The sequence below is a fragment of the Garra rufa genome, chromosome 2, assembly GCF_049309525.1.
Source record: "Garra rufa chromosome 2, GarRuf1.0, whole genome shotgun sequence".
Taxonomy (NCBI): Eukaryota; Metazoa; Chordata; class Actinopteri; order Cypriniformes; family Cyprinidae; genus Garra; species Garra rufa.
In genome coordinates, this window is record NC_133362.1 from 54,571,166 (window position 1) to 54,580,532 (window position 9,367).

General features: G+C 42.6%; 3 non-coding genes across 3 annotated transcripts; all 3 read left to right on the forward strand.

The window, feature by feature from the left end:
- Positions 1-1,556: 1,556 nt before the first annotated feature.
- On the forward strand, positions 1,557-1,629 carry trnar-acg (transfer RNA arginine (anticodon ACG)). Its single transcript has one exon. It is a non-coding gene; the product is annotated as a tRNA-Arg (tRNA).
- A 336-nt stretch (positions 1,630-1,965) lies between these two features.
- trnae-uuc (transfer RNA glutamic acid (anticodon UUC)) lies at positions 1,966-2,037 on the forward strand. The gene has a single exon. It is a non-coding gene; the product is annotated as a tRNA-Glu (tRNA).
- Positions 2,038-8,285: 6,248 nt separating this feature from the next.
- trnaw-cca (transfer RNA tryptophan (anticodon CCA)) lies at positions 8,286-8,357 on the forward strand. Its single transcript has one exon. It is a non-coding gene; the product is annotated as a tRNA-Trp (tRNA).
- The last annotated feature ends 1,010 nt before the right edge of the window (positions 8,358-9,367 follow it).

Here is a 9,367-nt window from a genome sequence, read left to right on the forward strand (position 1 = left end):
CCCCCCCTTCCTTTTCTTCCCCCCCCCCTTCCTTTTCTTCCCCCCCCCCTTCCTTTTCTTCCCCCCCCCCCCTTCCTTTTCTTCCCCCCCCCCCTTCCTTTTCTTCCCCCCCCCCTTCCTTTTCTTCCCCCCCCTTCCTTTTCTTCCCCCCCCTTAAAAGACTATTGTTCCCCAGCTTTGGCGCAGCTGGTAGAGCGGAGGACTGTAGGTGAAGCGTTCGCAATCCTTATGTCGCTGGTTCGACTCCGGCTCGAAGGAGGTTGTTTTTCATGTGCCCACCTTTTTTGGGGGGGGCGGCCTTCTGAAAGCCCCCAGCAGAGCTTGATTTCACAGTCCGCCGTTTGGGGGGAGGGGGGCAAAAGAGAGTTCCCTGACCGGGAATCGAACCCGGGCCGCGGCGGTGAGAGCGCCGAATCCTAACCACTAGACCGCCAGGGAAGGGCTGATCTGATGCTGGCCTGCTAATATCATGAGAACAAGCAGACAGCAATACAGGCTTCTGTCATGTCGAAAACCAACAAGTCGGGCGCAAGCACAATGTGCTCCAGCCGGTGGGCCAGTGATGCAATGGATAACGCGTCTGACTACGAATCAGAAGATTCTAGGTTCGACTTCTGGCTGGCTCGCGTTACTCTTTTTGCGTAACGCAGTTTGGTTTTGATGTCACGGGCTTGCCGAATTGTTGAGCTATTCCTACGTGCCACCCAGGCTTTGAGAAAAAGTTGGACACGAAATGAAATCCGAACTAGCCAATAATCAGCAACTTATCCGGTTAAAACCGCATCTCAGTTTCATTGCTAATCTCATGATTTTTTATTTCTGTATCTTGACAGACCGGCGATAGGCTGTTTTTCCTTGAGATAACGGTTACAATGCAAGACCACGCTTGTTTTTTCGAATGCGTGGCGTGACTATTTTTGGAATCTTTTTTTTTACCCGGACAAGGCTTCCACTGACCAGTTCCAATATGGTCTAGCGATCAGGATTCCTGGTTTTCACCCAGGCGTCCCGGGTTTGACTCCCGGTATGGGAAGGCGGGTATGGGAAGGCGGGTTCTTCTTGGCTTTCCATTTCGAACGGGCCGCACGTCTTCCTGCGTCGAAGGCTGTTTTTTGGCCAGCAGTCGAGCTGCAGAAACCTAATAGGCCGAGGTTGTGACCCCACGTACCTGTGCCTTTGATAACTCAGCTGGTAGAGCGGAGGACTGTAGGTGAAGCGTTGGCAATCCTTAGGTCGCTGGTTCGACTCTGGCTCGAAGGAGGTTGTTTTTTCATGTGCCCACCTTTTTTGGGGGGGCCGGCCTTCTGAAAGCGCCCAGCAGAGCTTGATTTCACAGTCCGCCGTTGGGGTGGAGGGGGGCAAAAGAGCATTCCCTGACCGGGAATCGAACCCGGGCCGCGGCAGTGAGAGCGCCGAATACTAACCACTAGACCACCAGGGATGGGCTGATGTGATGCTGGCCTGCTAATAGCATGAGAACAAGCAGACAGCAATACAGGCTTCTGTCACGTCGAAAACCAACAAGTCGGGCGCAAGCACGAGGTCACCCAGTTGGTGGGCCAGTGGCGCAATGGATAACGTGTCTGACTACGGATCAGAAGATTCTAGGTTCGACTCCTGGCTGGCTCGCGCTATGCTTTTTGCGTAATGCAGTTTGGTTTTGATGTCACGGGCTTGCCGAATTGTTGCCCTATTCCTACGTGCCACCCAGGCTTTGAGAAAAAGTTGGACACGAAATGAAATCCGAACTAGCCGTTAATCAGCAACTTATCCGTTTAAAACCGCGTCTCAGTTTCATTGCTAATCTCATGATTTTTTCATTTCTGTACCTTGACAGACCGGCGATAGGCTGTTTTTCCTTGAGATAACGGTTACAATGCAAGACCACGCTTGTTTTTTCGAATGCGTGGCCTGACTATTTTTGGAATCTTTTTTTTTACCCGGACAAGGTTTCCACTGACCAGTTCCCATATGGTCTAGCGGTGAGGATTCCTGGTTTTCACCCAGGGGGCCCGGGTTCAAGTCCCGGTATGGGAAGGCGGGCTCCTCTTTGCTTCCCTCTTCGAACGGGCCGCACGTCTTCCTGCGTCGAAGGCCGTTTTTTGGCCAGCAGTCGAGCTGCAGAAACCTAATAGGCAGAGGTTGTGACCCCACAGACGCGTGCCTTCGATAGCTCAGCTGGTAGAGCGGAGGACTGTAGGTGAAGCGTTGGCAATCCTTAGGTCACTGGTTCGAATCCGGCTTGAAGCGTTGCTTTGGCAATCGTTAGGTCGCTGGTTTGACTCCGGCTCGAAGGAGGTTGTTTTTTCATTCGCACTCTTTTTGCTACCGTTGAGAGACTAACAAACCCCCCTAGTCAGATCCCTGGTGAACTGCTCTCTGACAGCAAGTGCGATGAGTTTGCTTCGTTCTTTTCTGAGAAGATCAATAATATCAGAAAGACAATTAGCACACCCTCAAGTTATGCAGAGGTCAGACAGATTCGACCGCAATTTCAAAGAGAAGTCATTATGTCTACTTTTGAAGAAATCGATAGCAACATTTTGGAAGAAACAGTACAGCCCCTCAAATCGTCAACCTGCAACCTTGACACACTTCCCACATCTTTTTTCAAAACTTTGCTTAACTGTTTAAAAGCAGATCTTTTAGAACTGGTGAACACCTCACTTCTTTCTGGGACTTTTCCAAACTCCCTGAAAACTGCAGCTGTTAAGCCCCTTCTGAAAAAGAAAAATCTTGATAACACCATACTGAGCAACTATAGACCAATATCAAATCTTCCTTTTATAAGCAAAATTATTGAAAAGGTTGTTTTCAATCAGCTAAATCACTACATAAACTCAAATGGATACCTGGACCATTTCCAATCTGGCTTCAGACAACATCATAGCACAGAGACAGCGCTCATAAAGATAATAAATGATATTCGCCTAAATTCAGATTCTGGCAAAATATCAGTGCTGGTACTACTAGATCTCAGTGCTGCGTTCGACACTGTCGATCATAACATTCTTTTAGATAGACTGGAAAACTGGGTCGGGCTTTCTGGGATGGTTCTCAACTGGTTCAGGTCATACTTAGAAGGGAGAGGCTATTATGTGAGTATAGGAGAACATAAGTCTAAGTGGACGTCCATGACATGCGGAGTCCCACAAGGCTCAATTCTAGGGCCGCTGTTGTTCAGCCTGTATATGCTCCCACTAAGTCAAATAATGAGAAAGAACCAAATTGCATATCACAGCTATGCAGATGATACCCAGATTTACCTAGCCTTATCGCCAAATGACTACAGCCCCATTGACTCTCTCTGCCAATGCATTGATGAAATTAACAGTTGGATGTGCCAAAACTTTTTACAGTTAAACAAGGAGAAAACGGAAGTCATTGCATTTGGAAACAAAGATGAAGTTCATAAGGTAAATGCGTATCTTGACACTAGGGGTCAAAAAACAAAAAATCAAGTCAAGAATCTTGGTGTGATTCTGGAGTCAGACCTCAGTTTCAGTAGCCATGTCAAAGCAGTAACTAAATCAGCATACTACCATCTCAAAAACATTGCAAGAATTAGATGTTTTGTTTCCCGTCAAGATTTGGAGAAACTTGTTCATGCCTTTATCACCAGCAGGGTGGACTATTGTAATGGTCTCCTCACCGGCCTTCCCAAGAAGACCATTAGACAGCTGCAGCTCATACAGAACGCTGCTGCCAGGATTCTGACTAGAACCAAAAAATCTGAGCATATTACACCAGTCCTCAGGTCCTTACACTGGCTACCAGTTATGTTTAGGATAGATTTTAAAGTACTTTTACTTGTTTATAAAGCACGCAATGGCCTAGGACCTACATACATTGCAAATATGCTCACTGAATACAAACCTAACAGACAACTCAGATCACTAGGATCGAGTCAGTTAGTAATATCAAGAGTTCACACAAAACAAGGGGAATCCGCTTTTAGCTATTATGCCGCCCGCAGTTGGAATCAGCTTCCAGAAGAGATCAGATGTGCTAATACATTAGCCACATTTACAGTTTTTTACAGACGCTAGGACTCATTTCTCAATACTTAGGTCACTTTTGCAAAACTCTTCACACAATTCTCCTAACCGACTTTCAGCTTGGCAAAGCAGTTCATTTCACATTCAAAATGCACTACAACTACCAAAACACTTTATTCAGGTCTCAAATAAACTCATTCTTCCAGAACACTAGCAAAGGTTGACAGAAGACAAACACACTTTGTCACCCACAAAACAATGAGCTAAAAAACACTAACAACATGTAGTATTACACACTGTTTTCTTGTGTAAAACAAGGACACATCTCTGTTTATAATTGCAATATATATTGTTTATAACTGCAATATATGTTACTGGAATGAATCAGACATGATGCAGAATTCGTCAGTATTTTATGTTGTTGACTCATTTTTATTTTTTTGCACTAAGTAATTCCAAAATACAAGAATTTGTATACACACCATCCACTGTTACAGATACAATAGTAATGCTAATCTACTTGCATTTTTAGATTTGAAATATGTTTCAATAAAATATTGCTGTTGAATTTTGCTGTCTTATTCAGTTTTGCATTATGTTATTGTTTTGAACATAAGTTTAACAGTTTTGAAAACAGTATGTAAGCATGCGCAAAATGTCCTGTACGTACAAAGATTTTTGGCAGTTGTTGTGTCTGAGTGAGAAAAGAATTCATGAAATTTGAGAGTGAAGAAGGTTTTTATTAATCAGAATCAAGTATAATCAATGTGATAATAGCCATTTATGCATCACTATTATAATCATGTATCTTTCTGGGGGTGTAAGGGCCTGCAGGAGAATGGAATGTGCAAACATTGCAAAAGTCACATATGGTGGACCTCATGTGATGACGCTATATGGTTTGTTTTGACAATAGACAAAATATATGTTGAGGTACACTAGCTAGGCCATGTCCACTAGAGAGGCCAGGGTAAGGAAGAATTTGTTATGTTAGGGGCCTCTAGCTGGTCCATGGTGGAGAAGAACATCTGTTTATAATAATAATGGTAAATCTAAGGACCCCCCAGTAATTCAGTATGACATGTGTGCGTGAGAAGGCAGGTATAAGAACCCTGCCTCGACAAAGCTAAGTTAGTTCTCTAGGACCAGACTGCAGAGCCTGTTCTCTGTGGATGGCTGGGGTGCTCGGCTTGATTGTTTCGGCAATAAAGTCTATTCTTTTGGTATCAAAACCCAAGTCTCAAAAATGTTTCTTCAATCGAGAAAGAGGGAAACCACTTCAAGAGATGTAGTCATTGAATGCATTTTGTGCCAAAACAATGATAATTGATCCTCAGTTTAGCCCACATAGACTTCTGTTGTGCTCACTGTGTGAAGAGTTTTGCAAAAGTGACCTAAGTTTTGAGAAATGTGTCCTAGCGTCTGTAAAAAACTGTAAATGCAGACTCAAAACTCACCTGTTTAGTTGGGCATTTATTGAATGAGCACTGTGCTACGTCCGAACAGACTGCATTATTTTATGTATAATCATTTTACTGTGCAAATTAATTTTAAAATCAAATTTTTAAATCATCTTAAATGTTCTTAAATTCTCTGTTTTTATTGTTTTAATTAATTTTTAAATCAATTTTTAAATAATTTAAAATGTTCTAAATCTGTGATTGCATGGTTGGGCAAGACAGAGTATAGTCTGACTGTCTGATTAGTAATTACTGTTTGATTGCGTAGTAAGGTAAGACAGAGTATAGTCTGACTATCTGTACTGACGTAAGAATACCCTCAGCGAGAGGCTGGGAAGAGCGCTATACAAATCGAAATACTGTGTGATTGCATGATTAGGCAAGACAGAGTATAGTCTGACTGTCTGATCAGTAATTAATGTTTGATTGCGTAGTAAGGTAAGACAGAGTATAGTCTGACTATCTGTACTGACGTAAGAATACCCTCAGCGAGAGGCTGGGAAGAGCGCTATACAAATCGAAATACTGTGTGATTGCATGATTAGGCAAGACAGAGTATAGTCTGACTGTCTGATCAGTAATTACTGTTTGATTGCGTAGTAAGGTAAGACAGAGTATAGTCTGACTATCTGCACTGACGTAAGATGATTTTTATGCTTTTTATGTGATGTGATGTGATGTTCTATTGTGATTTTAATTCATTTTTATGTACAGCACTTTGAATTACCATTGTGTATGAAATGTGCTATATAAATAAAATAAACTTGCCTTGCCTTGCCTTCATTGAAATTTATTTGAGCATCTTTTTTTTGTCATTTTTATATTTCATCCAAAAAAAGCCAGTCATCATTTTCCTGGAAAAAAAAATAAATTATATGTATCACGCAAGGTCATCAATAGTGCTCTGTATGAAAGTTTATTTTTACTTACTTTGAAGTTCCTTTTTAAGCAACTCGATTTCTAGTTGAACTTTTTGCCTCAGAGTTTGAAGTTCGATTTCACCTAGAAGCTTTTGTTTCTTTAGCTCAATATACTCCATTTTTTGCTGGAGACTTCTCTTATAGAGCAAACGGATGTCACCCTGTTTCATTTGTAGAGACAACATTTAACGGTCAATACATGTCATATAGGAAGTAAAATTAATCACAAGACTGCCCACCTCTGTATCAGGCCTCTCTGCTGGCCTTCCTGCCTGTCTCTCTGCCGGCCTCTCTGCCTGTCTCTCTGCCGGCCTCTCTGCCTGTCTCTCTGCCGGCCTCTCTGCCTGTCTCTCTGCCGGCCTCTCTGCCGGCCTCTCTGCCTGTCTCTCTGCCGGCCTCTCTGCCTGCAAATCATACTGCAGTCAGAAATACATAGAAGTACACAAGTAGATACAAATTCAGGCCAAATTATGCATGCACTTACAGGTACTTCCTCTAAACCACAGTCATCTGACAGGGTTGCTTCACTGCCCTGTGCAATGGAAACAAAATGGTGTTACAAAGGGATGTGGTACTGCCTATTGGTCTAAATAATAATAAAAAAAGTAATATATATATATATATATATATATATATATATATATATATATATATATATATATACATACACATATATACACACACACACACACACACACACACACATACTCGATCCCAACTTACTGTGCATGCTTCAGTGACCCCTTGCATGGGAACAGGTAAAAGTGATGGAGTGTTATGCAAAACTACAAAAAAAAACAAAAAAACACAATGTCAATAAATGTCAAAGTACAAAAAGCATTTTAATTAAGGCAACAACCAAATATTTTACATTGTACAAATACAATTAAACACTCATTTACCAGTTATGAAGGTGCTGCTGCTACTGCACCCCGGCTGCTGGTCTAAAGAAGAGCTGCCCCCAGGGATGCCCTCAACAATGGGTCTAGTGGCATTCAACCCTAGGGCCAGCTCCTCTGCCGGGGTGTGACGAGGGGGTGCAGGACCACCACCTGTCTTTTTTTGCTCTGCCCTTTTCTTGGTTGCTGTTATAAACAAACAAACAGATTATTTCAGAGTCTCTTTTCAAGAGACTAAAAGCAATATAAGTGATAAATATTACCATTCTGTAGAATATTCTTATATTTCACTTTTACTTGTTCCCATGTTCTAGTGGGTCCTGTTGTGGCTCTAATGTGAAAGAGGATATAATATAATATAATATAATATAATATCATATAATATAATAATATAATTACAATTACTTACGAGTTTAATTTGTCAGCACCTTTCTGCCAGCCCTCTCTCCTTGCTTTTGCAGCCTTTGCAGTGTTCCCTTGCGTTTTAATTAAACTCTGAAACTCCTGAAATCCCTCAATCAAAAGTTCTTGCTCTGCTGCAGAAAAATACTGAGCGCGCTCCTTCGACATTTTCGCCGACCAATCAAAGAGTTGCCGATCAATGTTTCTACTATCGATACGTAGCCCCTTTTAAGCCACCCAGTGATCTCAAATTACTTCATCCAGCTATACTAATCATCAACAACAGGTGCGTTCGGAGAACCGGAAAAGCGAGCTCATAGTTAGCGCGATGATTTGATCTTGGATGTGTCATTTGATCTTGGATGTAGTAAGCGAGGTACGGAGAACGGACCCAAGGTCGTTAAGCAAAATACATCACCTCTGGGTTCAGGACCTCGTGGCGCAACGGTAGCGCGTCTGACTCAAATCACCTTGAGGTCAGACAATCTGTTTTTGATCTCCTGAGTATGAAGTCCAAAATCAAGAATGTTCCTTGAGCACCGTATATTTACCGATTTGCATTCTGTGTCAAGGCGGTTAAGCAAAATACATCACCTCTGGGTTCAGGACCTCGTGACGCAATGGTAGCGCGTCTGACTCCAGATCAGAAGGTTGCGTGTTCAAATCCCGTCGGGGTCATGTGATTTCTTGTTGACTTGTAATGTGAAAGAGGTCCTGTTGTTGTGTGCTGCAGTGGTTTCCAATCCCACCGCTCTGTATGTCTCCCTTATTAACCACACTTGATTCAGATCATTAGCTCGTTAGGAGAGAGCTCCATGAACTCATCTGGTTGTGTCAGAAAAAGGAGACAGACAAAAATGCAGGGCCGCGTCTTCCAGAGTCATCGTAACCCTAAGTTGATTGTAACTCTATTGGTTTCAATGCGTCTACGTTGTATTAAGGACTGCAATGCTTTTGGGAAACACAGCCCAGAGCAGGGGGTCACCAGGATCAGGATTGAAAACCACCGGTGTACTGTGATAGATTTGTATCTTGACCTGTTACTTTTATTAAGCCTGAGATCTCATGTAATAACCATTCCTGTCATTGTGTACTGCAGGGGTGCCCAATACGTCGATCGCGATCTACCGGTCGATCGCAAAGGTGGTGTGGGTAGATCGCACGGCATTAATTAGACGTCAAATAAAGTAGACGATCAGCCAATGTAGTCAGCCAATCATCCGTCCTCACTATTAATTTTGTCACTTGATTGACGTACAAGGCAGCCAGTCTGACATCTGTCCTTTTATGACACGAATCACCGCGCATGAACGTGCATACAGCGGCGCCAAGTGGCTGATTCCATTCAGTGCAAGTCATCAGAGTAAAGTAATTACAAAAAAATGTGCTTGTATGTAGTTGTATTGTGCAATATGGGTTCATGTAGTTAAGCAAGCTACACCAACATATAAAGAATTCACAATATATTCATAAATAAATATATGTTTTTTTTATAGTAGGTAGATCATTTTGACTTCGTCATTTTATAAGTAGCTCACAAGCCGAAAAAGTGTGGGCACCCCTGGTGTACTGTGACAGATCTGCCTCTTGATGTGTTACTTTTTCATATCTTGCCCTGCAATCTCTGATAAATCGTAGAAACATCTACGTGCCGAATTCAAAAGCCAGCTCCTTCAAGCCGGAATCAA